At 38.1% G+C, this 7,222-nt stretch overlaps 1 pseudogene; it reads left to right on the forward strand.

The window, feature by feature from the left end:
• Positions 1–1,118: 1,118 nt before the first annotated feature.
• On the forward strand, positions 1,119–4,186 carry LOC122798875 (annotated as a pseudogene).
• Positions 4,187–7,222: the final 3,036 nt, after the last annotated feature.

The following is a 7,222-nucleotide window of genomic DNA, read 5'->3' on the forward strand; positions in this document are numbered from 1 at the left end:
TAACTGAACCGGCATCTTTATACGTAGAAAGACATTTAAGACCCATTTTAGACAAGTATGCTTTTGTTTTGCATGATACCAAACATTTCTTAAGTGATTTTTACTCTTTTCTTGAGAGTTATGCTGAAACTGGATCAGAGATTATGGTAACATTAGATGTTACATCTCTGTTTATGGTTATACCTAACCAAAAAGGTCTTTCCTATGTAAAAATTTTCTTAAAGAAGAAGGCTCTCTCACTGATGGAAAAATTTGATTTTATTTGCTACCTTATAGAGCTGGTAGTAAACTATAATGTTTTTCTATTTGAGAAGCAATATTACTTGCAGATCTCTGGCATAGCTATGGGCATGTCATGGGCCAATAGCTACGCCACTATGGTCATAGCATACTGGGAAAATGTAAACATCTTAAATGTTGAACAATTTAATGTGCATGTAAAATTCTATCGGTGTTTTGTTGATGACATATATTTTTTGGAAAGGAAACCTTGAAAGTTTAAATAATTTTCTAAGTGCTATAAATTCAAGTACATCCTTTCTTAAGTTTACTATGAAACATTCTTGCACTTATATAGATTTCCTTGATGTTACCCTGTAAAGGGGCATAGATGAAAAGCTGCACACTAAGAGATATAGAAAACCACGTTATACAGATAGTTATCTTGAACGTAATAGTATGCATCCACCACATATTTTTGAAAATGTGGTAAGAGGTCAACTTTTAAGAGTTTCTAGGCTCCATGACCAGGAACAAGAATTTGAAACAACTATGTGTTCCACTAGTATGGAATTTATAGAACGTGGTTATAAACCTTTTGAAGTTAATAAAGTATGTGAAAGGGTTACATTCCGAAAGGTTATTCATACATGTATCTGGTTTCATTCCATTTTCCAATCTACAGTGTAAATCTCTGACCTAAACTATGCTGATCCACATGGCCATCTTACTCTATAGTCTGATATGCTTTGCTGATGTTTCATCAGTAAAATTATCCACAAAAGTTCAATCAGATAGAAACAAGTCAAACCTTCAACACGTTCTGTGCGTACTCCTTGTGCAACCATAAGGTATAGAAGGCTGTTTTCAGATTGTAAAGGAGTTGTATCTCTGCCATCATGGTGAAGATTGGAATTAATGGATTTGGCCACATTGGTCATCTGGTAACCTGTGCTGCATTAAAGAGTGGAAAGGTGGAGATTATTGCCATTAATGACCCTTTCATTGAGCCAAAGTACATGGCCTATATGTTTAAGTATGATTCTACCCATGGATGTTATAAGGGCACAGTTTCAGTAGAAGATAGTAAACTTATGACTGATGGAAAGCCTATTACTGTCTTCCAGGAGCCTGATCCCAGTAACATCAAATGGGATGATGCTGGTGTGGAGTATGTCATGGGGTCCACGGGGTCTTTACTACAACAGAGTAGGCTTCTGCTCACCTCAAGGGAAGTGCAAAAAGGGTTGTCATAACTGATCCCTCAGCTGATGCTCCAATGTTTGTTGTTGGAGTGAACCATGAAAAATATGACAACAGTCTGAAAATAGTCAGCACTGCCTCCTGCACTAACTGCCTGGCTCCCCTAGCAAAAGTTATTCATGACAACTTTGATATTGTGGAAGGACTGATGACAACAGTCCATTCTTATACGGCCACTCAGAAAACTGTGGATGGTCCTTCTGGTAAAATGTGGCGTGATGATAGAGGGTCTACTCAGAATATCATTCCAGCATCCGCTGGTGCAGCCAAGGCAGTCGGCAAAGTCATTCCAGAACTGAATGGGAAGCTGACTGGTATGGCATTCCATGTTCCAACTCCCAATGTCTCAGTTGTGACCTTGACATGTCACTTGGAGAAACCTGTCTCCTATGACCAAATTAAACAAGTGATAAAGGCAGCTGCTGAAGGGGTTATGAAGGGAATTATGGGATATACAGAAGAACAGGTTGTCTCACAAAGTAAAGAGAACTCTCCAAAAACAATGGCTCACTACTAATGCTACAACAGAAATAGTTCCTGCAATAATTTCATATGAGGAAAACCACTCAGTGAGCTACAACTCCTCTAGTTATGACAGATAAGTTGCAGCCTCATCCACTTCATGTTTGATTACTCTGGACCCCACCCAGTTTGGGTTTGTGAAAGGAAGATCATGCCTTCTGAACCTGATCAACTTCTTTGAGGCAGTCACCAAAGCCATAGACGAGGGTAAGGTGGTTCACACAGCCTATCTTGACCTTGCCAAGGCTTTCAACACCATCCCTCATTCTGGAATTATACCTAAACTCACTAAACTAAGTATAAATCCCTACATCACAAGATGGGTTGCCAACTGGTTCACTGACAGAACCCACACTGTAAAAGTTGCAGACTCCAAATCTGACTTTAAACCAGTGACAAGTGGAGTATCACAGGGTTCAGTCCTGGGACCTCTTCTGTTTGGTATCTACTTCTCTGAAGTACAGGCTAACACAGAAGGCCTCTGGCTAATGAAGTTCACAGATGATTGCAAATCTAGGAGCCATAGTCGAGTCCCCAAATGATGTGGACATCCTACAGAATGGCCTCACTGAGACAGATGTCTGGTGTCAAAGCCATGGCCTCAAGCTCAATGCCAAAAAGTGCATTGTCATGCCCTTTGATAAAAACTCTGTACCCATGAGCTACCACACAGGTGGTAGTCTACTTAACACCGAAAATGTGATAAGAGACCTTGGAACACAGGTGGACAGTAGACTCTCCTTTGATAATCACATCACCACAGTAGTCAGGAAATCCTTCTATGTGGCACACCTCATCACAAAAGTGTTCTCAGCCAAGAAAAAATAGGTCATTGTTCCCCTCTACTCGACACTCATTAGACCCATTATAGAGTATAATGCCCCTTTTGGAATTTACCTCACAAGACATCTACAACAACTGGAAAGGCCACAGAAGTACCTCACAAAGAGGATTATTGGCCTCAAGCAGATGCCCTACACTGACTGTCTCAAAAAACTCCAGCTTTGCTCTGTAGCATATTGCCTACTCCGAGGAGATCTCTGCCTAACATATAAAGCTATGTTAAACCCAGAGCATTTGGACATGCTACACCTTAAGAAATCCCAATACCTCCGAGCTACATGCTCTAGGGACCTAAACCTTATCACTACAATAAACAGGATATGCTGGAAGGATAGATTCCTGTCACAGAAACTTCCTATACTCTGGTACAAGCTACCCATCTATGTCAAGTAAAGTTCCTCATTAGCACTCTTCAAGAAAAATCTTGATGAGTGGATGGGAAATAGGAAATATGCTCTGGGGATCACTTCTGTGGCTCTGCTCGACAGGGGCACAGGAAATTAACTTTCTTGGGTGGCGTAAGCCAGGGAACCCTGTTGGCTAGGCTTACTTAGGCCCTTGAGCTGATAGCCTACTACCTACCTATGAATCTATGAGTATTTCTGATGCCATTTGACTTGTTGATGTGCAGTAAATCCATAAGTAGTAGGTTGAAGGATGTTTTTTATGCCAGATACAGGTCACTTGTTAGCAGTGTGTGACATACCAAGTATATTGACAGGGCTTTGAGTAGGTCCATGTAGGACATGTTGTTTAGGCCTTGTATCTTTTGCTAAGGTATGTGGATATGTGATGCCCACCACTGCTACCAATATGTGATGGCCACCAATATGTGTCATCCCAGCACTGGGCCAGTAATCAAGAAGCCTGAATCCTCACCACTGACACTGGAGAGGGACATGCACTTGGAATACAAATGGATACACTCAGTATTTCCAGATGCAAATCTCTCTGCATCAAGTACAATTTCCCTTAAGAGCACAAAGGGAGCACCCTCAGCCCAGGGTCTGGATGTCTCTTTTTCTGTCTCCCTCCAGATCCCCAGTAAGACTCCCCACTGGTACAAGTGTAGGGTTAGGTCCACAGCTGAATGTCCAAGCCAAGTCCTCCAGCACCTTCTCTGTGAACGCAGTGCTTCATGTCCCTGCCCCAAGTAGCTCACACACACACACACACACACACACACACACACACACACACACACCTGGGAAAGGTTGGCACAGATTACCTTTCCAACTTTGCCCAGACTATTAGGTAGATTCACTGCCACCAGTCAGTACTATAAGGCTCTTAACAAAGGGTACCCAATTATACATGCGATATTAATACTAATACAAATGATACTAGTTCACCAAGATGGCTAGGCCTTCTGGAGTGGCCCACACAGTGTCATCAAATAAATATAAGTACTCTCAAAGGTTAGATACTTTCTAAAAGGATCAGCCACAATACAAGTATTAAATATATTTAATAATAAATACTAAAAGTACATGCACATACTGAATATATATATTCACAGTAAACTACAGAGTTCAGATCACAGGAAATATTGAAAAGAACATTGATGGACAGACTCAGACAAATAAAGAAAAACAATATCTAAACTAAGTTTAACTATATTCCTGACTGATCTAAGAGAATTTTACTGTTCCCTAGTTAAGTTACTTACTACCGCAAGGCAAGATGCTGTGGATGAGGGTCTTTCTAGTCTGTCTTCCCAGACAGAATACTCAGTACTCTGAGAGTTTTCTTTGTAATATCTAAAATATAATTTCCAAGAGGGCTGGAAGAATGATCTCATCTAGTTACCTGACTCTAGGTTCTCACAGTGTTCCCCTTTGAAGCTGAGCACAGACTGCCACAATATACATCCAAATGTTTATGGCAATGCCTGGGCCTCCCCTCTTTTCACTGAGCTAATGGACAAAGGCTATTCCCCAGAACCAACGTCTCCAGTCCTATTCAGCACTGTGGAGTGGCTTTAAATGATTTAATAGCTCATTTACATTTCCCTTATTTTTCTTAAAGTTAACTTCCGCTGTGCTAGTATCCTCTATTAAAACATATACATTTAATTCAGCTACAATAATACATGTACATTTCTCTTCATTTCAGCAGGGTGTACTGTTGATACATTTCAACACAAGCAAAGCTCACAAATACATTTTCATCATAAGCATCTGTACAAAATCAGTTTGATGTACAAATGACATGCAGTTCTAAAACATTTGCAACACAAGCAGCTTGTATAAATCAGTTTGATATTCAAAGGACATATCATTCTTTACAAACTCCAGCTGACTATGCTGGCACTTGCCCAGATCATCACAGGGTGTTGCATGTGTCTAGACAGATACATGCCAATGGGGGCATTATATTCAATGATTGGCCTAGTGAGGGCTGAGTAAAGGGAAACAGTGACATCCCTAGATCTATACACAGTTCTTTTGTTTATAAGCCATGCAGTATAGAAGGACTTTCTAACAACAATAGATGAATGTTGGTCAAAAGTTACATCACTGTCCATATAAGTTCCCAAATTCCAAACAAGTTGGTCAACTGTAAGGAGTGCATTGTCAATCTGGTAGTTCTATAGGGTAGATGACTTCACAAAGGATACAATAATGCCTTTTTTGTCATTTAGTTTCAGACTATGATTTTGACGGCAGTTATTTATTTGAGACAAACCTTCCACATTATACAATATATCTAAACCCTTTTCATTTTGGGTTCAAAGCCGATGAAAAAGCATAAGAACTTGGGTGGGTTATTTTAATGAGACAGGTGAAATAATCTTATGCATCATCTGCTAGTTGCAATGAATTTGGGTTGTTTACCCACATTTGACTGTTTAAATAGTTTCGATTTTCAGTTATGGGTGGATATGCACTGAAGAAGTTCCATTCATGGAGGGAATCCTGGTGGGTTGCTGACATTTTCTGGTGGTGGTCATACTAATATAGTCACTGTTAAAAGCACAGATGTGTGTAGTGCTGTGGAATTTTTTTTTTTTTGGATTATTTATTTATTATCTGTATGCATCAAGGTTTATGGAACTATGTACACAATGTTGGATTTATGTTATATGTGTGCTAGGCTTTACTTCTATTGCCAATTATTAATGAAGTTGTAAAAAAGAGGAATATGACCACCTCAGTTGATTTGTCATAATTTGTTGAAGGCTTTTTTGATAATAAAGATGATGTCTCGAAATTCTCTCATTTGGGGGATGGAACTCTGATGCAACATGATTAAGGAGCTACTGGTTCCAATACATCTGCTACTAATATGGATATTAAAAAAGCTTTTATGGATTTACTTCAACACTCCAAGAAGTTGTGATCTAACATCTAGCATTTGCATCTGCTTAAGGGATATCAATATCAGGTTATGAGTCAGAGAGGATTAAGGGGTTTTCTTCAGCAGGATATTGGGGCATGGATGATCCTGCCTTTTTTTCAGCACTGGTAGACAGTACAAAAGGTAGATTTCTATGTTTATAGATTGCCTCATACAATATTTCGAAGAATGCTGGAAAAATTACTAAACATACTTTTTCACATTAAAAAAAAACAATATTTAAATTGTAGTGATCTGTCTTAAACTGTAATTTAAAATTAACTGTATTTCTAAACACAAACATGGGTCTTTCACAAGCTATCTTAAAGACTATAATTTCACATCAAAATCTTCCAATCTGATTTACTAGAATTTTAATTAATCTTTTAACAGTTCTGTAAGTCAAAGCCATTTGTAAATTATGAGATTACTCTGACATATTAATTTCTCCAAAAATTGTTGCAATATAAAATAAGTTTACAATTCATGTTTCTAAAGCTAATAATTTCTTCCATAATTTTGTCCAAAATAAAAAATACTTTTTATCTTCTTTGTTTAAACTTGATTCTTAACAATGACACTTCTTCCAAAAAAAAAAAAAATCAGTGTGATCAGATGTTAAATGAGATGCTCTTAACAACTATAACTTAACCTCTTTCTTTTTAACATGTATTAACATTTTCTGCAGGCAGATATTTATTCATAAATGCAGTTTCCTAAACACCTTAAAACTGAAATCAAAAGAACTACCATTTACCGTGGTAATGAGACAAGACTCAGAGTTCAGCAAAGAAGTTCTTTATTCATACACAACTGTGGGAGATCAAGCAGTGTAGTATGTATCTCCATAAACAAGGACAGACTCTCTATATTTATATAATAAATCATACTGTATGCACAGAACTGATATCATCAGGCTATAGTTGTTTAATTAGTAGAAAAATAGAATATTTATGCAGTTTCTGGCAAAAGAACATATTCTTACATTCTTATCACTTCCTTGACTATGTTTACTATTAAGTTATATCCTTGCACA

The sequence above is a fragment of the Protopterus annectens genome, chromosome 3.part1, assembly GCF_019279795.1.
Source record: "Protopterus annectens isolate FY-2018-M chromosome 3.part1, PAN1.0, whole genome shotgun sequence".
Classification (NCBI taxonomy): Eukaryota; Metazoa; Chordata; order Ceratodontiformes; family Protopteridae; genus Protopterus; species Protopterus annectens.